Raw genomic sequence first — 24218 nt, forward strand, 5'->3', positions numbered from 1 at the left:
CTCCAGGCCCACCAGGGTAGATCTTGTCCTGTGGCTGCTCCCCAAAGCCAACTGAAAAGCTCAGTATACTTCCTGCCAGAACTTTCTTTACAGGCAAGGTTGACATCCAGTAGGATGTATCCACATGGATCACACTTGGAGAAGACCTCCTACTTGCTTACAGGTGTGCTGTGGGTGGATGTAGTGGGTGACAGTGATGGATGAAGGTATCTATTCCCATGGGTGGTGTCCCCCGTAGCCTGGTGCAAAGGGTGTGGCACCTAGAAGAAAACAAATGCCTGCTGAGTGATGAGAGGTGGCAGAAGGAACCCAATGTACCTGGGTAGAGTGCTGGCTCTCTGGAGAGGGCTGAAAGTGTAGCCTGACAGTCAGGTCAGAGAATTTTACAGAGCCTGGGGAAGTGGGGTATATGCAGGGGATGTGTGCAGAGGATGAGATTGGAGGGCTCTGGAGTTGGCATGTGTCTGAGGAGCCTATAGGAGGCCTGCCTTGGGGGAGGTGAGTCAGCACAGGATGGTGGTAAAAGAGGGACGTGGAGAAGAAGGATTGCCCAGCCATGTATTTGGGAGTGGGAGCCAGAGTCAGGGAACCAGAGTGAGCCTGGGGGACAGAAGGAACAGCAGGTTTCCAGCGCTTGGGAGCAGGCTCTTGTCTGAGCAAGATCAAAGCCCTGTTGGTAGAAAGAACTCCTCAGGTGAGATTGGGAAGCTGTCATGGGTAGGACAGACTGGTGAGAGAACAGGTCAAGGCCAGGGCCCAAAGGGGAAGAGAATGCAACTGGACGGGAAACCTGTCACTCCCATTAGGATGATCATTCCTGTGTCAGGGGTGTGTTTGGGGCTGAGATGCAAAGAGACCCGAAGGACAGATGTAAGGCAGGATCTGCCCCTACGTTTGTGGATTGGGGTTAGGGTGGGAGATTTGAGATAATGGTGACCCTGGCGGTGAGGCCGCCTTTGGAGACTTCGTGTGGATCGGCCGCAAGACAGTGAATATAGACTGTGCACCTGCCACAGTGGTTCCTCGTGGGTGTGAAGGACAGTGTGGCCTCTAGGAGAGTGCAGTGGGTCGCTTTTAGAACACAACTTCCCTGCTACTGCTTGGCAACCATGGCATAATTTCAGGATTGGGGAGTGACGGAGAGAGAAGGGGAGGTGGGGAGGGAAGAGAAGAAAGGCAAGGAGGTGTGAAGAGAAGAGGCGAAACTAGCGTGTTGTAGAGGTGGCATGCGTGTGACGCAGCTGGAGGAGATGGTGGTAGGACAATGAAGAGACGTGATTGGGAAGGTGTCGGGCACCAGGTTCTTGTACCCAGGGAGTCACCTGTATGAGTGAGGATCGGGTTGGGCAGAAGTGGGTTTCTGTGGCGCAGAGCAGGTGTAGGACACGTGCATGTGCTCCAAGCGTGAGGAGGTGGAGGTAAATTCTGTGGGTCATTGAAACTTCAGGAGGCAAATTCTGTGGGTCATTGAAACTTCAGGAGGCAAATTCTGTGGGTCATTGAGAATTCACTTCACGGCCAAAAGTAACCGACAACTGCATGGGCCGGGAATCGAACCCGGGCCTCCCGCGTGGCAGGCGAGAATTCTACCACTGAACCACCCATGCTTGGTTAGTTGCACTTTTCAAAAGCTATCTTAGAGGCACTTGTCACCAGCCGCTGGTCACTGGTCACCGTCAGCCGTAGGTATTCGATCCTATTGAACGTGCCCCAGAAGCAGGATGGGACAAGGAGCGGACGGGAGTCTAAAAGAAGAGGCTCTGGACACGTCGAGCTTGCTAGGACGGCGGGGCCTGATGCAGAGAAAGAGACATCGACTCGCCCCACCCATCCAGCACTACTCCGCCGCCCAGTGCAGGAGATAGCCTGCTGGTGTCGCCAGAGGAAGGTTCAGGCCTGGCCCCCCCAGAATACCAACTGGGCAGGTGACCTGGGGCGGCTGTTGCTGAGAAAGGGTAGCCTCTTCAGCGACCCCTGGCCCCGACTGGAAGTCACTTTCTGAGCTGGCTGGCTTTCTTGCCGTTGTCGTGCGTGTGTGGTATGGGAGTGGGGGGCGGGGAGAGACTGAAGGTGGAGGTTGGTACCTGTCTCTGTGCGAGCCTGGAGTCTGAGCTCTGGCCAACGGCTCGCACCTGAGGTCCAGCTCCAATGGCCTGGTGGGAAGGCAGGAGCACATCTGGCAGAGTGGCATCGTCTGGGGGTATTTCCCGGACACTGGCGCGTGGGCGTGAAGAATGGCAATGTCTAAAAAGTCGCTGCTTATGAGAGCCAAGGGTCCAGGGGGCTGAAGTTTGAAAAGTGGGAAAGAGCATGAGGCAGGAAGGGCAGGTGAGGTGGACAAGAGCTGCGATGGACAACTGCCCAGCGGCGGGCAAACCAAAAGATCGCCTTGTCAGGAGTGGGATTTAAACCCACGCCTCCAGGGGAGACTGAGACCTGAACGCCGCGCCTTAGACCACTCACCCATCCTGACAACAGCCCTAAACTCCTCTCTGGTCGCTTGGGTGGGAGCCGGCATGATCGCCCTTGCCCTTGGGCTGCAACCATCTGTGTGTGGTGTCCAACACAGGCCACTACGGCCAGGGGGATACAAGATAGCTGCCCCAACCTGCTCTGGTGTCCACACCTACACAACCGCTGGCCTGGTCCCAACAAGGCGATGTCCAGCCTCCACCCACGTCTCCTGGCTATACCCCACACAGTGCGTGCTGGTCACCTCCTGAAAACCTGGCTCCCTCACTCGCGCCTTATCCTGCAGACGCCTACTCTGCATGGGAGGCAGCAGGTATGGCGCACAGGAGGTCCCAGGCCCCTGAGTCATGGTCGTGATCCGGCTTCAGGTCCGGGGAGGGTCAGAATGTGATTTGTTCAAGTTGGCGGTGGGTCGACATTAGAGACACCAGTGGACTCGTGGGGGCTGCAGTGTGGAGGTTGTGTGGGAATTGGGGGACTGGTATGTGCCACGCGTCTGGGGTGGGCAAAGGGATAAAGGCAGGGCAAGGTGTCTGCGTGGAGGTGAGGACAGTGTCCCAACAGCTGTCACTATCATCCTTGTTAGCATAGTGGTATCTCTGCCTGTCACATGGGAGACTGGGGTTTGGTTCCCCAATGGAGAGATAGTGATCATTTCTGGGCAAGCCTTGGTCTCCACCATCTCTTCTGGGAGCCAGCCTGTGACACCCAAAGGCCATTCTTCTTTTTTCTCGGCCCTCCAGCTAGGCGCAGGGCACCATCTCATGCCAGGCCCTACCCTCCCTTGGCCCTCTTGACTCCTTTGGCCATGTCCATCTGCACCCCTCTTCCCTTTCTCTTGTCGGCTGCTCATTAGCTATAGCAGTGCGGCCCCCTCTCACCTGACTCCACAGCGCCCAACAAGAGGTCCACCTGAAGTGGAAGTCATAACTGGCTCCCTGCGTTGCACAGGGCCAGGATGCTGTGGGAGGTGGGTGAGTGAGTGCCATGTGGTACGGGCTGTATCTTCCCCCACCCTGCCCCCCAGTGGAGAAGAGCCTTGGCTGGTCACTTCATAATAGGATTGAATGAATAGCATGCACTTGAGTGTGTGTGTGTGTGTGTGTGTGTGTGTGTGTGTGTGTGTGTGTCTACAGTTGAGATGTCTTATTCCTTGAATATTCTGAATATGAAGATGAAGCTTGAGATGTCTGGCTAGCTAAACTCACTTATTAGCAAACGTGAAATGATGGAGCTCAAGGAACCTGTGGGAAAAACCCATCAGCCAAGCCAAGCAAAGCTCTTGTGGGAAACGGGTATCAGACCAGACTTTTAGCCAGATTTGTTTCCCATTTCATTTCTGATGCTCTCAATTCATCTCAATATGGCAAATAAAGTACCGAGAGCAAGCCTATCCCCAGTGCCTAGATTTGCGTTCTAGTGTTTTCCCATTCCTGCCTGATCACGTAGCTACCCAGCCCTCCACATCCCTCTCCAGCCTTGGGTTGATCTTGTCCCATGGCTGCTCCCCAAAGTCAACTGCAAAGCTCAGTCTACTTCCTGCCAAAACTTTCCTTACAAGTCTGAGGAACTGTACAAATCAGTTGCTTGTCTTGGGTTCGCCTGCTTGCTTGCTGGTGTGCTGTGGGTGGGTGTAGTGGGTGACAGTGATGGATAAAGGTGTCCATTCCCATGGGTGGGGTCCCCTACAGCCTGGCACAATGGGTATGACACCTAGAAGACGATGGACGAATCCTGAGTGCTGGGAGGTGGCAGGAGCATGGGGTGTCCAGGTGGACCATGGGCTCACTGGAGAGGGCTGAGAGTTCAGCCTACCAGAAGACCAGAGAGTTTTGCAGAGCTTGGGGGTGTGGGGTGCCTCGAGGGGCACCTATGTGGTGGCAGGATAGGGGGCAACAGAGCTGGCATGTATATGAGGAGCCTGTAGGAAGCCTGCCATGGGAGACTTAAGTCATCGGCACAGGACATGTGAGAGAGGGGCATGGGGAAGGGGGTTGCTGGAGAGTGTGTTTAAGAGGATGGTCCAGAGTAGGGAGCCAGGGTGAGCCTGAAGGATGGAAGGAAGAGTAGGTTTCCAGCAGGTGTGAGCGGGCCCTGGTCTGAACAAAATCGAAGCCTCTGTGGTCAGAGAGGACTCCAGCAAACAAGATTGGGGTGTTGCTCAGCCAGGCAGCCCGAGTGTGGAGTGGAGCTGAAGGGGAAGTGGGAATCCACTAAGGGTAGGTCAAACTGGTGGCAGAGCGGGTCTAGACCAGAGCCCAAAGGGGGAGTTGGATTTGAGACCTCAATCTGAGACCTCAATCACCCCTGTCAGGACAATCATTCCCATGCCAGGGCTGTGTTTGGGGTGGGCTGAAATGCAAAGAGGCCCAAGGGACAGACGCAAAGCAGGATCCTCAACCAAGGTTGTGAGTTGAGGTTAGGGTGGGAGATTCGAGGTGGTGGGGTGGGGGCGCGGCCACCTTTGGAGACTTAGTGTGGATTGGCTGCAAGGCAGTGAATTAGACTATGCACCTGCTATGATGACTCCTCATGGGCATGAAGGATAGTGTGGCTTCTAGGAGAAATGACTTCCTTACTTCTGGTTGGCAAGCACGGCATAATTTCAGGATGTGGGAAGCAATGGAGAGAGAAAAGAAGAGGATAAAGGGGGAAATGTGAAGAGAAGAGGTGGGGTTTGCATGTGGTGCCTGGTGGTATTCTTTGAGGCGAAATAGATGTGGCACAGTTGGAGGAGAAGGTGGCAGGGAAATAAAAAGAAAAGGAGTTCGGAAGGTTTCAGGCATTGGGGACCTGCAACCAGGGGACCAGTTGGAAGGGAGGGGTGAGAGAGGAGAGGAAAGTGGACCAAGGTGAGTTTCCTGTGGGCACAGAGCAGGTGTAGGACACATGCGCATACCTCAAGCATGAGAAGGAGGTGGAGGAGACGGAGGTGAGCACCACTGGGCTTGGGGCTGCAGGGAGCAAGAACTGGACGCTGCATAGGCCTGGATCGAACCAGATGCTCCCGCATGGCAGGAGAGAATTCTACTACTGAACCATTCATGCACCAGTGATAGCCCTCAACAGAGTTTCTCACAGTCGTGCTCCCCACCGGCCGCCAGACATTGATCAGGTTAGTCCTGAGCATCTGCTCTAATTTAATGTGATCGTGGGGCCAGATGGGACAAGTAGCAGATAGTGACCGGAAGGAGAGGCTCTGTCATGTCGAGGCCACTGGGGCACGGTGGCACATTGGGAGAAAAGTCGACTCAACCTACCCTGCACTTTCTCTGCGGCACAGGGGCAAGATGGTTTGCTGGTGTCATCAGAGGAAGGAGACGCCTGGCATGTCCACGAATACCAATCTGGACAGGTAACCTGGGGTGGCCTTGGTCAGCACAGGCGCTCTCTTTAGCGACCCCTGGCCCTGACCAACAGCCACTTTCTGGCTGATTGGCTTTCTTGGTATTGTCATGTGTATGCATGCACAAGAGGCCGAAAAAGAGAAACAGACAAAGAGGGAGAAAGAGAGATGAAGGCGGAGATTCAGGACAGGTCCTGCCACTGCTGCCTGCATCTGGAGGAAGGAGACTGTGCAAACCTGGAACACTAGAATGAGTGGGAGGAGCATATCTGGCAGAACAGCAGTCAGCTCATGAGAAGGCCTGTTAGATGGTCTGTAGGAGTCTTTGGGACCGTCCTGGCTGCAGTTTCCTGCGTGGTGATGCTGTGTGGCACAGAAGTGGTGCCAGCGGGACCCGGGTCTGACATCTGTGTCTGGCTGATGGAGATCTATGGCTTCTACTGGCGACTTCCGGGGGCAGTCTCCCTGCCAGACCGTGTGCAGAGATCCCGCTGCCTCTGGCAGGCTGGCAGGCATCCGGGCTGCAAGTGTTCTGGCAAGCAGGTGGAAATGGGAGAAGGTCCCAGGCTGAAGAAGTGTGGGAAGCACAGTCCAGCGAGGAGTGGACGGTGGGGCTGGTGGAAAGCATGGGGTTTTAGCTGATGTGTCTCTGGTTGCAGAAGTGTGCAGATCCAAGGGCGAGCTGCTTTCCGGGGCAGAAGTTGGAAAGTGACACGGGGAGGGCTTTGGGCAGGTAACAGCTCCAGACAAGTTGTGGCTGCAGAGATAGGGGAGGGATGTGTTGGGGGAGCAGGGAGGAGAGGGCTGGTGAGGAAAAAGGCAGGGAATATCCATGGATGGATAATGAAGAAGCAAAACTTTGGGGCATGGGGTCAGATCAGAGGGGCATGTTAGTGGACGGGGTGGCTCTTTCCAAATGGCCAAGAGCAGAGTGGGAAGGTGTCAGCGCACTGCCCTAAAATATTTCCTGGACACCCGACGGGTGCGCATGAAGAAGGGCCATAACTGAGAAGTCTCTGTGTGTGAGAGGTGGGCATCTAGGGGGCTGGAGTTCAGACAGTGGGCCAGAGCACGAGGCAGGAATGGGTGGGTAAGATAGACAAGGGTTGTGATGGGTGTTGGCTGCAGTGGGTGGAGCAAAAGGTGGACTTGTCAGGAGTGGGATTCAAACTCACTCCTTCAGTGGATCTGAGACTTGAACGCAGTGCCTTAGACTGCTTGGTTGTCCTGATGACAGGCCTGAGTGGGTCCCCAGTAGTCTGCTGGTAGCTGGCTCAAATGCTCTTTCCCTGGCAGGCCACGGTCTGTGTGTGGTGGTGACAGACAGGCCAGGACAGCTGTGAGAGCCAAAACAACTGCTCTGACCCACTCTGGCATTGAGGCACTGCCACCAGTAGGGACCCAACCTGGCAATGGCACCCAATGCCCACCCCCCTGCACTGCCCGCACCTGCCACCTCCTATAAGCCTGTAAGCCTGGCTCACTCACCTCATCTAGCTGGGGCCAACACTGTGTGGAAGGCAGCAGGCCATACTCACTGGGGGGTTCCATGGCCCCTGGGTTTTTTTGTGGTCTGGCTTCAGGTTCGACTGGGGTCAAGGGTGTTTTGTTGTTTGTCACAGTAGGTCGACGTTGGTGACTTTGGATGGGGGGACATGGCTGTGGTGTGGGAATTGGAGGCTGGGCACCCACCGTGTGACTTTGGTGGGCAAAGGTCAGAAGCACAGCTAGGGACTGAGGACAGGCGATCAGCCAGCACCATCAGCGTCCTCGTTAGTATAGTGGTGAATATCCTGCCTGTCACGCAAGAGACTAGACTCAGTTCTCCGACATAGAGACAGTGATCCTTTTTGGCCCCCGCTGACCCATATTGAACTCAGCCTGTGGTGCCCAAGGGCCCATCTCTTACTCTCCCCGCCTTCCAGCCAGGCGCGGGGAGCCATCTTATGTGTCCTGCCTGCTCCCTTGGCCATCTTATCTCTCTGGGATCCTGGCTCCCGTGGCCCCCTTTACTTTCTCTTCACCCGGCACTCGGTCGCTACGGCAGAGTGACCTTCCCTCGCCTGGCCCCATAACACCCAACAAGCAGCCCACCCAAAGTGGGTGCCAGAAAGGGCTTCCTGCTACGCACAGAACCAGAGACCCGGTGGGAGGCATGTGAGTGTCCTGTGGGTACAGGCTGTGACCCGGTGGGCCCTGGTGGAAAAGGGCTTGTGCAGGTTGTGGCATGGAGCTGAGGAGCCAAGCGTGCCAGGCTCCAGGAGGCAGGCGAGCAGACCGGAGCAGCTGTGCTTGCCTTGCACAGTTGGGACACAGGCAGCCTTATGCCACAGGTGTAGCTGAGTGTCTGGGCATGGCTGCGCAGGCCTCGGTGGCAGTGAGCTAGTGGGAGTCCCAGGCCAGTCTTACAGGGGTGATCTTTTGTCACGTTGGTGGTGTAGTGATGAGCATAGGTGCCTTCCAAACAAAAGACTTGGGTTCATTCCTGGCCAGTGTAGCAGCCTGACATTTTTGTAGAAGTCAAGGGCTCACAGCCCCTGTGAGAGCTTGACTGTGGTGGCTCCCTACATGTCTGGGAAAAGGAAGCATGGTATTTGGAGGATGCTGCAAGTTGGAGAGAATTGCCTGAGCAGGCTGATTCCCAGGAGCGATGGGCAGCATGCAAGGTAGGAGGGAAGGAGACAGGGAGGGGTAGGGATCGACAGCTGCTGGTTTTTGTTTTCCATGAGATCAGGGTACCAGCACCAAGGGAATGCCTAGTGTTGAGATGTTGTTGAGGGATACAGGGGGCGCAGGCCCGGAAAGAAGGTTAGCATCTCCCTGGTGGTCTAGTGGTTGAGATTCAGGGTTCTCACCACTGTGACCTGGGTGATCAGGGATGAAAGTCTTGCTGCCCTGCTCGGCGTCTTCACCACCCTCCTTCCCCAATTTTCCATTTTGGCCAGCATGCTTGGAGGCTTCTCTCACAACCCAGACACCACCACCACTACCACCCCGGTGCCCTCCATGTGTGGCCTCAACACTCCTTGATTTCCTTTGGCCTCTCCCATCTGTCCTTTTGGTCTCACTCGTCACCTTCAGGACATCAGATTCACCCTTCTTCCTTGGCTACTGCTCACCTTTCTCCCTCTTTCTCAGCCCCAAGCTCCACCTCCTAGGATAGGCTTTCTCTGCCTGTGGCTGTCAGTAGACACAGAAACAACACAAACCGTGAGTGCGCGCGCACACACACACACACACACACACACACACACACACACACACACTCACATTCACACTCACTTGCTTCTGGCCAGCTAATGGGCCACGACTCACCAGCAGCACTGATTCTGCCACCAAGACAAGCCCCATGGCTGACTCTCCACTTCTCTCCCTGATGGGGGATCTGTGCCTGCTTCTTTGGCTGCTTACCAGAGCCTGAGGTCAGTATCGCCGCTGCTCCTGGCAGCAAGTGCTCTGGCTTTTCCAATGCATGCCAGACCTTGAATCTTGCAAGTGATTGGGCTATACCTGTGTCAGTGGCTTTCACAGGGATGGGAGTGGAGCTTGAGGGAGTCAGACCTCCAGCCATGGCACCAGACAGGGAGAGCTGGGAAAATGTATCTTTGGGTATTCTTATTCTTCTTTGTATCCATACTTGATATTGGCACATGTGATATGCTGTGACAAGCATGGCAGATGTCTTGGTTGCCTGAGGGCTATGGGGTGGGGGTGTTCATCGCCTTGAGGAGCTTTCATTTCTACCTGTGGGTACATTGCAAGTCGCCTCTTCTAGCTATTTGGAAATGCACAGTGCTCTGTAGTTAACTCGTGTTATACAGCTATCCACTGTTAGCACTTAATCCTCTAATCTAACTGTATGTGTCCATTTAACCAACATCTCTTCATCCTCATCCACCCACACACCAGCCTCTGCTTTCTTTCCTTCCATTACCAACAGACCAGCAAAAACCGCTGGACTCACTCTGGCATCAATGACCTCATGCCACCAACCTGGCCTGAGCCAGGCAATGTCTGGCCAAGTGCTGTTACCTGCGCCTCTCCTGGTTGGACCCCACACGGTGTGTATGGGGGGCCAGCCCCTGCAGAGAGATTTAGAGGGTCCCTGGAAGGTGGGGCAGCATTGGCGGTTATTCTGGAGAAATAAAGAGAAAGAAAGAAAGGGGAGAGAAAGAAAGAGACTGGACTCTGTCTAGTGCAGAAGCCAATTCTGTAGTAGGAATAGATATTAAAAGAAAGATGGAGGGATAGATATAAAGAGGAAGAAAGAGAAAGAAAGAAAGTGGACAACTGTTCAGTGAAATGAGCAGAAGCCGTTTAATGGGACCAACTGTAAGTCTTTTATCCCAAGTTTTCACATGTTAAATCACAAGACTTTCACGTGAACACAAGGCCAGGTGGATGAGTTGCATCCTCCCCCACCCACCAGGTGTTTCCTCAAGCATAAGGTAGGACAATCCCAATCAAATCACAAGACTATTACGTAAACACAAAGCCAGGTAGATGGGGGGTGTCCCCTACCCACCAGGCGTTTTCCCAAGCTTGGCGGAGGACAATTCCAAAATTATCTCACTGTTCCTTATGCTTAGTTAATGTTCCTCAAAAGCAATACAACAATTCTAACATCATAATATCCTAATAATCAATAGCTTCTAAAACTTATGCATACCCAACACCTAATGACTGACTTAAATCCTAATACCTTTCTATTCTGTGCTAATTTTACCCGTAGTTCAAACCAGTTCCTAAAGAATGTGGCCCAGTCCAAAGATCACGCTGGGCCATTTCCAGGAACAATTGATTATGATCTCTTAACAAAATGGCTGTTCTAAAATCCTATGTATCTATCTTAATTTCTATAAAAGTTTCTAATTCCTAATCCTAATATATAAAGCTGATCATCAGCAATAAAGCTTCTAAAATAAAACCCAAATACAAACTGTAAATGTACTAAGGCCAAAACCGCAATTAATAGAAAGTGGGAACAATGAAATTTCTAATGTTAGCTGTATTCTTATAAAACCTTAAAGTATCATGTTTGATTGTGCTTGAACTAACATAATTCTCTCACGTAGCATGACCTATTCTACAATACTTTCTATGAATAAAATAAATTCAGTTTCTATTATAAGTAGAAAAAACTTACACTAATTGTAACTAAAGAACTGGTTTAAAAGAATGCAGCCCAGCCCAAAGTGGACACTGGGCCCTTAGGAATGTGGCCCAGTCCAAAGTTCGTGCTGGACCATTTCTGGTAAGTCTAGATAATCATCTATACCATCTAAAGCTGGAAACAGCTCTCTAAATGTATATACTAATTCTACAAATATACTTTAAAATCTTATAAAGAAGCTTGTATCGTATATAAAGGCTCCCAAACATGACCTGAGTTTGAATTATGTTAAGTTTAAAGCCAAAACCGCAGTCTGTGAGAAATGGGAACAATGGGTCCCTAAAGTCAGCCATGCCTGTCATACTCTCAGAACTTCATGCTTAGATCATCAAAGTCCCTGCTAGTGGGTCATGCCAAACAACAAAGAAGGGAGGAGGGAATGGGCCTTCAGCTCCTGAACGCAACCTGGTGGTCTCAGGGTCCGCAGCCCACCTGGATCCCTAACACTCAGGCAGGCCTCCACGGCTGGCTCCCAACAGGTGTGTCCCCCAACTCCTGTAAGCCTGACTCTCTATCCCAGGCTGCAGTTGGCCAGCACCAGCCCTGAGTGAGAGGCAGCAGGCAGGGCACTTGTAGGTTCCATGGTCCCCAGGTCCTGGTGATAGTCCAGCTGCAGGTCCAGGTGGGGTCAAAAGGTTCTTTGTTGGGTGTTGTGGTGCATCGACTTCGTTGACACTAAGGGGTCGTTGGTCGGGGGTGTGGGAATTAGCTGCCAGCTACCTACCATGCACCTGTGATGTGCAGGGTACTTCTCCCACCGGGTTGAGGACGGCCTCTTGAGCAAATAGGATGTTGTCCTCGTTAGTACAGTGGTGAGTATCCCTGCCTGTAACGCCAGGCACTGGGGTTTGATTCCCCTACGGGGAGGCTTTTTGATCATCGCCTGTGTTTCCTCCATCCCATCTCGGACCCTGTCTGTGGGACCCAAGAGCCTTTCTCTTACTTCCTCTGAGCCCCCAGCCAACGTGGCCTGCCCCCTTGGCCAATTCATTCCTCTGGACCCCTGGCTCCCACGGTCTATTCCCTTGCTCTTCCATGGTCATGCAGTTGCTATTGCGCAGTGGCCTCCTCTTGCTTGTCCCCACAGCCCTGGCTAACCGTTCGCCCAAAGTGGGTGTCGGCATGGTCTCCTTGTGACGCTCAGGGGCCAGGACCTGATGGGAGGCATGTGAGGGAGTAATTGTGGTGCAGACTGTGGTCCCCGCTGGCCGTGGTGGAGAGGGGCTTTGGCAGGCTGTGGCGTGGAGCCAGGACCCAGGGCCAGCAACATCTCAGTGGGAGGTGTGTGGAGGGCACTGCAACCAGCCCAAGAATTGTCTGAGCAGGCTGATTGGGGGGGGGGCATTGGGAGGAAATTGGGGGGAGGGGGGTGGGAAGCTTGCTAGCAGGTCAGGTGACTGGCTTCGTTTTCCATGAGAGCGGGTACAAGTGCCGAGGGATCACCAAGTACTGTGGATGATGTGGATGGTTCCTGGAGACCTGATTCTAGCCAGTTGGTAGTAGTTCCCTGGTGGTCTAGTGGCTAGGAATGGACATTTTCACTTTTGCATCAGGGGTTCGATTCGCAGTCTGGGAAACATTTTCTTAATGTTCTGCTTACCAACCTGCCCTGCACCTGCATACACACCCCCACCCGCTGCGACTTTAGCCAACAGGCTCCCTCGCTTCTTCTGCTACCCAGACACAAAGGGCACCCTGGAAGTGTGGCGAAACACTTCCCTGCTACCTCTACCCCTACATCCTTTAGACCTCGCTAGCTGTCTACATGACATCAGTATCACCTGTTTTCCTTAGACACTGCTCATCTCGATCTCACTCTTCCTTAGCCTGTAACCCCACCACCCAGGACAGAGTTTCTCCTCCCATGGCCACCAGCAGACGCAGACAAAAAACCACCCGCACACCCACACATGCACACACACTTACACTCACTCACATCTGGCCACCGAATGGGCCATGACTCTTATGCATCACTGCTTCTGCTGCCAAGAGAAGTCCGTATCTGACTCTCCATTTCTCTCTCTGCTGTAAGATCTGCGCCTACTGCTTTGGCCACCTGCTGTCCGTAACATCGCTGCTGTTGGCAGCAAGAGCTCTACCTTTTCCGACCAGACCCTGAGCCTGCCCGTGATCAGGCTACACCTGTGTCAGTGACTTTGACAGGGATAGGAGTGGAGTTTGGCTCTGGGAAAGCAGAGCTGGGAAAATGCACCTTTGAGTGTTCTTATTCTTCTTTGTATCCATACATGAGATTGGTACATATTTATGTGGTACATTTGATATGTTGTTACATGCATAGAAGGTGTCCTATTATTTGAGGGCTTTGAAAGAATGTCCATCTCTTCAAGGAGCTCTCATTTTTACCTGTGGGAACATTTCAAGTCACCTCTTCTATTTGGAAATGTACAGTACTCTGTGGTTAATGGGAGTCCCCCTACTCTGCCCTCCAACATTAGAACTTATTTCCCTGATCTAATTGCATGTGTGTACCAATTTAACCAACCTCTCTTCATCCCCACCCATCCACACACCCTCTCCAGCCTCTGGTTTCTATCCTTCCTCCTCTCTACCTCCATGAGATCCCCATTTTTTTTCACCACTCACAGGGGAGGGAGAACATTCAATATCTGTCTCTGTGTGCCTGGCTTATTTCATCAATAACCTGACTTTCATGTCCATCCATGTTACTGCAAATGACAGGATTTTATTACTTCTAATGGCTCCATACTATTCTTTCGTGTCTATCGTGTCTATGAGCCACATTTTTTTGATTGCTTTCCTGTGAATGAACTCTTTCGCTGACTCTGTACTTTCGCTATTGGGAATAGTGCTGCAAACAACATGGAGGGCAAGTATCTCTCTGATAAACTGATTTCCTTTCTTTTGAATAAATCCCCAGCAGTGAGACATCTGGACCCTATGATAGGTCTATATGTAGTGTTTTTGGGAAATTTACAGGCTGTTTTCCATGGTGGCTGTACTAATGTATATTCAGTCTAACCATGTATATAAGACTTCCCTTGTCTCTGCTCTTTCACCAGGATCTGTTATTTTTTTCTCTTTTGAATAATAGCCATTCTAACCAGGTAAGATGAGATCTCACTGTGGTGTGTTTGGCATGTCCTTGTTGTTTGGCGATGTCAGGCATTTTTTCTTTCTCCTGTGGTTGGCCATTCCTATGTCTTCTTTTGTGAAATGTCCCTTGCCCACTTCATAATGAGATTATATAGGGTGCATGCACCCCTGTGTGTACCTGGCTATAGTTGAGATGTGCGAGTTTCTTGGATATTCTGAATAGAAAATGAAGCTTGAGAGGTCTGGCTAGCTAACCTTACTTATTACCTGAGGAAGTGTGGAGATCAAGGAGCCAGCGGGGAAAACCCAACAGGCAAGCTGACCATAGTGTGTGTGGGAAGATGGGTGTCAGGACAGCCTTCTATCCCACATTTGTTATGCATTTCATTCCTGACACTTTCATTCTCATCTCAGCATGGCCGTGAATGAACCGAGAGCGCCCCTGTACCCTATACTGGGTTGATCTCATCCTGTGGCTTCTGCTCAATGTCAGCTGCAGAGCACAGTCTACTTCCTGCCAAAAGTTGATGTCCAAGGAACTGTGCAAATCAGCTGGCTGTCCTGTGTGAGATGTGACCATGTGGGATCACATGGAAAGGAACCCCTATCAGGATAAAGATGCTGACCATCAACCGCGGGAGAGGGTCACTTGCTTGCTGGTGTGCTGGGTGGGTATAGTGGATGATAATGGTGGATGATGGTGTCCATTTCTGTGGATGGAGTCTCCCGCAGCCTGGGACATAGGGTGTTACCCCAAGAAGAGCAGAAAGCATGTCCCATGCTAGGAGGTAGCAGAAGGAGCCCGAGGTGTCTGGATGTTGCGCGGACTCCCTGGAGAGGTCTGGGAGTGCAGCCCAGCAATCAGGCCAGGGAGTTCTGCAGAGCTTGAGGTGGCAGGTCCCCTCCAAGGGAATGTGTTCCATCTGTAGGATGAAGAGGGGAGGCGGAGCTGGCTCATGTCTGAGGAACCTGTAGGAGATCTGCCTTGGGGGAGGTGGGTCATCAACACAGAACGTGATGAAACAGGGTTGCGGGGAAGAGGGGTTGCCAGGGAATGTGTTTGGGAGGAAGAACCAGAGCCAGGGAGCCAGGGCAAGCCTGGGGAGCAGAAGAAACAGCAGGTTTCCAGCAGGTGGGAGTGGGCTCTGGTCCAAGCAAGATGGAAACCCCAGTGGTCAGAGGGGATCCCTGCAGGCAAGATTGGGGTGATGCTCTTTAGCTTGTTAGAGTATGGAGTGCAGCTAGGGGTGAGGTGGGAAGCCATCAAGGACAGGACAGACTGGTGAGAGAGAGGGTCTAGGCCAGGGTCCAAAGGGGGAGAAAATACTGCTGGATTCAAGACCTCAATCACACTCATCAGGATCGTCATTCCCATGTCAGGGGTGTGTTTGAGGCTGAGACGCAAAGATAGATGCAAGGCAGGATCCTCGACCAAGGTTGTGGATTGGGGTTAGGGTGAGAGATTCCAGGTGGTGGTGGTGGTACCACCGCCTTAGGAGACTTAGTATGGATTGGCGGCAAGACAGTGCATCTAGACTGTGCACCTGCCATGATGATTCCCCAGGCGAGTGGAGGACGGTATGGCCTCTAAGAGAGAGCAGTAGGTTGCTCTTAGACACGGCTTTCTTGCTTCTGGTTGGCAACCATGACATAATTTCAGGATTGGGGAGAGATAGAGAGAGAAGGGGAGATAGGCAAGGGAGGAAGTGTGAAGAGAAGTGGCCCCAGTGTTTGGTACCTGGCAGTCTTTCTTGAGGTGAAATGTGTGTGGCACAGCTGGAAGAAAGGGTAGCAGGGCAATGAAAAGACAGGACTGGAAAAGTGTCAGGGTATAGGGACTCGTAACCGGGGGCCAGTGAGGCTCTGGGTTCCACAGAGGCATCGCGTGGTTCCAAAGTCAGTGTAGGACACACACGCGAGCCCCAGTCTTAAAGAGGCAGAGGTGAGCTCTGCTGGGCGTTGGGGCTGCAAATCCAAAACAAGGCACAACATTGCATGAGCCGGGAATCAAACCCGCGTCTCCCCCATGGCAGGCTAGAATTCTACCACTGAACCACCCATGCACTGCTGTAGTTGTACTTGCCATCGGCCTCCAGACACTGGTCACAGTCAATCTTGGTCTTTTGTTCCAGTTGAATGTGCACGTGGGAGTACTATGGGACAGGGAGCAGACCATCAACCATCTGGAGATGGTCTAGTGATGTTGAGGGCGATGGAGTGCGGCTCATCAGAAGAGAAGCCACTCACCCCACCCATCCTGTGATTTATCTGCCGGTGTCGCCAGATGAAGGACAAGGCTCAGCCCACCCCCAAATACCAACTGGGCAGGTGACCTGGGTCGACCGTTGCTGAGCAAGGATGTTCCCTTCAGCGACCCCTGGCTCCTAACGAAAGTCGCTTTCTGAGAGACAGGGACAGAGACAGAGAGAGAGAGACAGAAAGAGAGAGAGAGAGAGAGAGAGAGAGAGAGAGAGAGGAATGGAGAGCGGAGGTTGAGGGCCGAGTCCTGACGCTGCTGCTTGCTTCTAAGGGACATGGACCAGCTCTGTGCAAGCCTGGTGTCTGCACTCTGGCCAACGGCTCCTCCCAGGGGTCCTGCTCTGACGGGCTGCTGGCTGGTGGGGAGGAAGGAGCACCAGGATGGATGTCAGTAGCACATCTGGCAGAGCAGCGAGAAGGGTACCAGGGGGTTCGCCGGGGTAGTTGAGACAGTCCTGGCAGCAGCTCCCTGTATGGGGGGGGTGTGGCACAGAGGTGGTCCCAGAGGGACCTGGGCCTGGCATTTGTGGGAGGTTCTCAGGGCTTCCGTTGGCGATTCTCAGGGGGCAATGTCCCTGCTAGGCCTGTGCAGAGATCCTGCTGCCTCTGGGATCCACTCTCCCTCCCTACCCACCCAAAGCAGAGAGAGAAGTGGAGAGTCAGCCAGGACGTTTGGTGGTGGAAGCAGCGTTTCTGGAGAGTGGTGGCCCATTCAGTGGCCAGACGTAAGTGAGTGTGTGTATGTGTGTGTGTTGTGTATGTGCAGGCATGAGGCATGGTTTGTGTCGTGTGTCTGTTGGCGGCCACAGGAGAAATGTTGTCCTGGGAGGTGGGGTTTGGGGCTGAGGAAGAGTGGATCGAGGCGTCGAGGTGTCAGTCAAGGAAGAGGGATGAAAATGAAGTCCCAAGATGAAAGCGAGGCCAAAAGGATGGACCAAAGGAGGTAGCCAGGGAGCGATGTGGCTGCTCGTGGCAGGCAGGCTGGGGGTGGCGTCTAGGTAACTGGAGAAGCTGGTGAGCCTGTGGGTCAAAAGCCAAGTGATAAGGGTGGTAGAATATACAGAGTATAAGAAAAAACACTTCCCTGACCGGGAATCGAACCCGGGCCGCGGCGGTGAGAGCGCCGAATCCTAACCACTAGACTACCAGGGAACGACAAGCTAGTGCTTCTCGTTTGGGTCTCCTGGACACCGAGACCACGTCCACAGCACTAGCTTTCCTGATGCTATTCCCATAGAAAACACAACCAGCCACCCAGCGTTCCCCACTACTTTTATGCTGCCCACCAGCAGTGGTAGTCCACGTGTTCAGACAATTCTGGCCTTGCTTGCACCATCCCTTATACACCTCGCACTTCCTTTTTCCTGACACGCCGTCAGCCAGCGCAGGCCAGACTCTATGGGTCTGCCAGCCATGGACTTTGGCAAAATGCAGCCTCTCTGCGTTGATCGGGAATCGAACCCAGGTCAACTGCCTGAACCAACCACCAACACACCCTAGTGCAAGATCCCTCGGAATGACTATCCAAGTTTCCGCCAGCGGGCTTCCTCCGCCCAGTCCAGAAGCCCGGCCCCGCACACGGCTCTGCCAGGCATAGCGCCAGCTAAGACCGCCCTGCGCCCCACCTGTGCCACGTGACCACGAATGCTCCCGTTCGCCTACCTGTCTGGGGGCCGGGAGTTCCCGCCGCCTTTCTGCCCCTGGGCCCTCGGCTCCGCGATACAACCCGCCAAGGCCCTTCTCTACCAGGACGTGGGGAGAGATTATAGCCCACACCGCAGGGCATTCGCTTACACGCCTTGCACCAGGTTCTGGCCCTGCGCGTCGCAGGCAGCCCATGAGGTCATCCACTTGGGTGGGGCTGCTTGTCCGGCGCTGTGGGGCCGAGCGAAGAAAGGCCACTCCGCCATAGCAAACGCGCGGCCAACAAGGAGAATGGGAAGAGAACCACGGGAGCCAGGGGCCCAGATGACAATTTGGCCAAGCGAGCCAAGAGGGTCAAGGGAGCGGGCAGCCAGGCACAAGATGGCGCCCTTGCCTGGCTGGAGGGCAGAGGAAGAAGTAGAACGGACTTCGGGCGCCACGGGCTGTGTCGCAGAAGGGAGAGCCCGACGGAGGCGCGGCCAAAACTGGCCACTATTTTTCCCCGTCGGGGAATGGAACTCCGGTCTCCCGTGTGACAGGCGGAGATACTCACCGCTAACGAGGACGACAACCATAGTCACCAGGACGCTGTCCTCTCCCCGACCGCAGACGTTTGGCCCTGCTTTTAACCCCTGCCCACCCCAGACACATGACACACGCCCGGTCCACGATTCCCACGCCTCGACCACACTACCGCCCCCACGACCCCACTGGTGTCGCCGACGTCTACCTACCGAGAAACCCAACAAACCGCACTCTGACGCTACCCGGATAGGAAGCTGGAACACGACCAGGACCCGCGGGTCTGGAACCTCCCGGTGCGCCCTGTCTGCTGCCTCCACGCAGGGTTGGCGTCCTCAGGAGAGACGCGGGCGGGGGTAGTCAGTGGCAGGATTGTATGGATTGCATGCCGTGTGTGTGTGTGTGTGTGTGTGTGTGTGTGTACAGTTAAGACATCTAATTCCTTGGACAGTCTGGATATGAAGATGAAGCTTGGGAGTTCTAGTTAGCTAGACTCACTTGTCAGCAAAGGTAAAAGCACGGAGATCAAGGAGCAGGTGGCGAAGACCTCTTAGCCAAGCCGAGCAAAGCCTGGGTGGGGAGATGGGCGCCAGGACAGACTTCTAGCCGGATCTGTTTCGCATTTCATTTCTGACGCTCTCATTCTTGTCTCAACATGGAAATGAATGAACCGCCAGCACGCTTATCCGCAGCTCCTAGATTTGAGTTCTAGTATTTTCCCGTTCCCGCCTGACCATATACATAGCTACTCAGCCCTCCACAACCCTCCCAGCCCCAGCTTGGACTCGTCCTGTGGCTGCTCCCCAAAGCCAACTGCAAAGCTCAGTTTACTTCCCTCCAAAACTTTTTTTACAGGCGAAGTGGACGTCCAAGGCAGTGTACAAGTCAGCTGCCTGACCTGAATGGGATGTGCCCATGTGGGATCATCTGTGGAGAGGAACCCCTGTCCAGTAGAGATGCTGGCCATCCACCAGGGGTGGTTGCTTACTTTCTTGCTGGTGTGCTGTGGGTGGGTGTGGTGGATGACAGTGACGGATGGAGGTGTCCATTGCCACGGTGGAGTCCCCCACAGCCTGGGACTGAGAGTGCAGTCCTCCAGTCAGGCCAGGGGGTTCTGCAGAACCTGGAGAGAGGGGTGCCTTGAGGGGTGAGTGTGCGGTCGGCGGCAGGAAGGTGGAGGAGCCAAAGCTGGCCCGTGTCTGAAGAGCTTGTAGGAGATCCGGCTCAGGGATGTGAGTTGTCAGCACAGGACGTGTGAGAGAGGGTTGTGGAAAAGAGAGGTTGCCAGGGAATGTGTTTGGGTTTGATGAAGCTTGGGAGTTCTAGTTAGCTAGACTCACTTGTCAGCAAAGGTAAAAGCACGAGATCAAGGAGCAGGTGGCGAAGACCTCTTAGCCAAGCCGAGCAAAGCCTGTGTGGGGAGATGGGCGCCAGAGTCAGAGAGCCAGGGCAAGCCTGGGGGATGGTAGGAACAGCAGGTTTCCAGAGTGGGCTCTGGTCCCAGCGAGTTCGATGTCCCTATGGTCAGAGAAGACCCCAGCAAGCGAGATTGGGGTGATGCTCTCCAGGTAGAGTATGAAATGCGGCTAGGGTTGAAGTGGGAAGTCATCAAGGGTAGGACCGACTGGTGAGAGAGCGGGTCTAGGACAGAGCCCAAAGGGGGAGGGAATGCAGCTGGACGCAAGACCACAACCCCCCCCCCCGTCAGGACGATTGTTCCCATGTCGGAGGTGTGTTTGGGGCTGAGATGCAAAGAGGCCCAAGGGCCAGGTGTAAGGCAGGATCCTCGAACAAGGTCGTGAATTGGGGTTAGGATGGGAGATGCGAGGTGATGGTGGCGGAGTTGTCGCCTTCAGAGACTTAGTGTGGATCGGCCGCAAGACAGCGAATCTAGACTGTGCACAGCGAATCTAGACTGTGCACCTGCCACAATGGCTCCTCGTGCGCATGGAGGACAGTGTGGCCTCTAGAACACAGTGGGTCGCTCTTAGGAGACACGACTTCCTTGCTACTGGTTGGCAGCCATGGCATAATTTCAGGATTTGGGAGAGGGGGAGGGAGAGAGGAAGAGGGAAATTTGAAGAGAGGAGGTGGCACCAGCCTGTGGTGCCAGTGGTCTTCCTTGAGATGACATGTGTGTGGCACAGCTGGAGGAGAGTGTGGCAAAGCAAAGAAGAGAAAGGAGACCCAGAAGGTGTCGGGCACCGGGGACTTGTACCCAGGGAACCAGTTGGAAGGGGGGCGGGGCAAGAGAGGCCTTGAGGAAACTGCAGAGATGGGTTTTGCATTGGCAAAGAGCCAGCGTCCCTAGTGTTACACGCAGACTCCCTGGTGTGAAGGGGCTGCCCTTGGGGGTTGGGACTGCAAGACTAAAAATGGCAATCTGCTGCATGGGCCGGGAATCGAACCCGGGCCTCCCGCGTGGCAGGCGAGAATTCTACCACTGAACCACCCATGCACTTGCACGGTGAGTTGCCAGAAGGTCCTCAAGTGGGTCTTCCCACTGGCCTCTGGACGCTGGTCACTGTTGGGTTTCTGTTCCAGTTGAATGTGTATTTGGGCCCTATGGAACAGGGAACAAACCATTGATGGAAAGGAGGGGCTCTGGTCACATCGAGAGCTCTGGGACGCAGTGCACTGAAGAGAAGTCGACTCTTCCCACCCGTCCTGCGCTTTCTCTGCCCGTGTCTCCAGATGAAGGACCAAGCCTGACCCCACTCTCTAGGACCAATTGGGGCAGGTGACCTGGAGCAGCCGTTAGCTTCCTGGCTGGCTTTCTTGCCATTGTAGTGCATGTGTGTGGGAGAGAAAGAGAGAGAGAGAGAGGTGGGGGTCAGGGTCTGGTCTCCCCGCTGCTGCTTGCGTCTGAGGGAAAGAGACCAACTCTGTGCGAGGCTGGCCTATGGCTCTTACCAGAGGTCGGGCTCTGATAGGCTGGTGGGGAGGCAGAGGAGTCCGAGGATGGATGCGAAGGCACATCTGGCAGAGCAGCAGCTGGCCTGCGAGCAGGCCGTAGGGGACCCCGGGGTTGGTTGCTACGGTCCTGGCAGCTGTTTTCTGCTTGGGGATGGGGTGTGATGCAGAGGTGGTCCCGGTGGGACCTGTGCCTGGCGTTTGTTCTGGCTGACGGATCTAGGGCTTCCATGGCAACTCCCGGGGTCAATCTCCCTGCCAGGCAGTGTGCACAGTTCCCTTTGCTATGGCAGGCTGGCAGGCAGGCCTCTGGCCTGTGTGTGTTCTGGCAGGAGGATGGAAACGAGGGATGCCCCAGAGTGAAGAAGCATGGGGAGTATAGTCTAGCAGCGTGGGGATGGCAGGGACCGGGGTCGGTGGAAAGCACAGGGTGTTGACTGGTATGCTGCTGGGGCGTGGGGTCAGATCAGAAAGTGTGAGTGGACGGGGATGGGACTATTCGAATGGCCCAGGACAGAGGATAAAAGGCACTAGCACACTGCCCGGGGATATTTGTCACTGAGAGTGAGAGGCAAGCGTCCCGGAGGCTCGAATTTGGACAGTGGGCGAGAGCATGAGACAGGAACGCGAATGAGATGAACCAGGGGTGCAATGAGTGCTACCCAGGGGAAGGCAGATCAAAAGGCGGAATGTCAGGAGTGGGCTCGAACCACACATATAGGGGAGATTGTGTGACCTGAACACAGCACCTTAGACGGTTTCCCCAGCCTGATCTCCGGCCTGGATTCATCCCAGGTCGCCTGGCTGGCAGCCCGCAGGAACGCCCTTGCCCTCCACCAACAGATGTTTGTGTGTGGTGCCCAAACACAGGCTGCGACTGCTGTGTGGAAGCCAAGGTAGCTGCCCCAGCCTGCTCTGGCCTCGACGCCCCCACATCACCGGCGGGACCCAGCCTGGAAGTCCAGCCTCCACTTGCGTCTCTCCTGGCCCTACGCCACACGGCGCGCACTGGTCAACTCCTGAAAGCCTGGCTCACTGCAGGCACCTCATCCTACGGACGCCGACCCCGCGTGGGAGTCAGCGGGGAGGGTGCCCTGGAGGTCCCAGGCCCGTGAGTCATGGTCGTGGTCAGGCTCCTGGTCTGGGTAGGGTCAGAGTGTGGTTTGTTCGGTGTCACAGTGGGTCGACGTTGGCGACACCAGCAAGGTAGTGAGACGGCGGTGAGGTTGCAATGTGGGAATTAGGGACCTGGCATATGCCATACATCTGGGTTGGGTAAGGCTAGGTGTCTGAGGTCGAGGTGAGGATGATGCCCCCAGAAACTGTTTCCGGAGTCTTGGTTAGTATAGTGATGAGTATTCCTGCCTGTCACGGGGAGATCGCTGTCACTTTTGGCTGCGCCTCAGTCCCCGCGGTCCCTTCTGGGACCCAGTCTGTGGCGCCCTACAGCCATTCTTCTTCCTTTGCGCTCCAAACAGTGGCAGGGCACCATCTTGTGACTGGCCTGCCCACTCCCTTGGCCTTCTTGGCTCCCTTGGACAACTCATCCCTCTCGGTCCCGACTCCTGTGGTCCTCTTCTCTTTCTCGTCATGGGCAAGGCATTCTCTGGAGCAGAGCGGCCTTCCCCCACCTGTGCCCACAGCACCTAAGTGACCATTCCTAAGTTGTTGTCCTAATGGGTTCTCCACAACACACTGTGCCGGGGCCCAGACGTTTGAGTGATTGTGCTGCGTGCGGGATGTGGTCCCCAGGGCTCTGGTGGAGCAGGGCCTTGGCGGACTGGGGCGTGCAGCCGCGAGCCCAAGGGCCAGCGAGGCGGTGAGAGCTCCGGGCTCCCAGAGGCAGGCGGGTGGACAGGGCAGCTGTGATCGCCTGGCACAGGTGGGGCTCAGGGCGGCCTTAGTTGGTGCCGTGGCAGCAGGGAGTCATGGGCCGCACAGGGCGTCTGGGCAGGGCATCAACGGGCTTGGTGGAGCTGGTGGGAGGTGCTAGCCAGCCAGTGGCATTGTCTTACGGTGCGTTGGTGGTATAGTGGTGAGCATAGCTGCCTTCCAAGCAGTTGACCCGGGTTCGATTCCCGGCCGACGCAGTTGGCCTGATTTTTGCCAAATCCACGACTCGCAGTCTCTGTAGAGCTTTGCCTGTGGCGGCTACAAGCGTGTTGGGAAAAAAGCGCAAGCTGTGGAGGATGCTGCAAGCGGGACCAGAATTGCCTGAACACACGGATGGCCACAGGTGGTGGGACGTATAAAAGGAGCGGTGGATGGCAGGCGACTGGTTTTTGTATTTCATGGGAACAGGGTACCAGTGACAGGAGAACTCTACAGCAGTGGACGTGGTCGCTGTGTCCAGGACACACAAGCCTGAAAGTGCAGCTGCTATAACTCCCTGATGGTCTAGTGGTTAGGATTCGGCGCTCTCACCGCCGCGGCCCGGGTTCAATTCCCGGTCAGGGAAGCATTTCTTATGCTCTCCTTTCAAAATACCTTCACCCTCACTCGCCCTGCTTTTTAGCTGGCCTCTCCGGAGACTCTCCTCCCATTCATCCTTTTGGCCTCACTTTCATCTTGGGACATTAGATTCTTCCCTCTTCGCCACTCGCCTCGACCTCACCCTTCCTCAGCCCAAACCCCACCGCCCAGGACAGCCTTTCTCCTCCCATGGCCAACAGCAGACACAACACAACATGCTTGTGCTGCACATAAACACACACGTTCACCGGCATCTGGCCAATGAATGGGCCACGACTTTCCAGCAGCGCTGCTCCGCCGCCAAGCCAAGTCAAGCCAAGCCCGACTCTCCACTCTCCCCAA

The 24218-nt window shown here is 54.6% G+C and overlaps 5 non-coding genes across 5 annotated transcripts; 2 read left to right on the forward strand and 3 right to left on the reverse strand.

The window, feature by feature from the left end:
* Nucleotides 1–1536: 1536 nt before the first annotated feature.
* TRNAG-GCC lies at nucleotides 1537–1607 on the reverse strand. Its single transcript has one exon. It is a non-coding gene; the product is annotated as a tRNA-Gly (tRNA).
* A 15798-nt stretch (nucleotides 1608–17405) lies between these two features.
* Nucleotides 17406–17477, reverse strand: TRNAE-CUC. Its single transcript has one exon. It is a non-coding gene; the product is annotated as a tRNA-Glu (tRNA).
* A 3401-nt stretch (nucleotides 17478–20878) lies between these two features.
* TRNAG-GCC lies at nucleotides 20879–20949 on the reverse strand. The gene has a single exon. It is a non-coding gene; the product is annotated as a tRNA-Gly (tRNA).
* Nucleotides 20950–23422: 2473 nt separating this feature from the next.
* TRNAG-UCC lies at nucleotides 23423–23494 on the forward strand. The gene has a single exon. It is a non-coding gene; the product is annotated as a tRNA-Gly (tRNA).
* Nucleotides 23495–23790: 296 nt separating this feature from the next.
* Nucleotides 23791–23862, forward strand: TRNAE-CUC. Its single transcript has one exon. It is a non-coding gene; the product is annotated as a tRNA-Glu (tRNA).
* Nucleotides 23863–24218: the final 356 nt, after the last annotated feature.

Source organism: Carlito syrichta, unplaced genomic scaffold (assembly GCF_000164805.1).
Source record: "Carlito syrichta isolate Samal-C Ts95f unplaced genomic scaffold, Tarsius_syrichta-2.0.1 Scaffold289400, whole genome shotgun sequence".
NCBI classification, from domain to species: domain Eukaryota; kingdom Metazoa; phylum Chordata; class Mammalia; order Primates; family Tarsiidae; genus Carlito; species Carlito syrichta.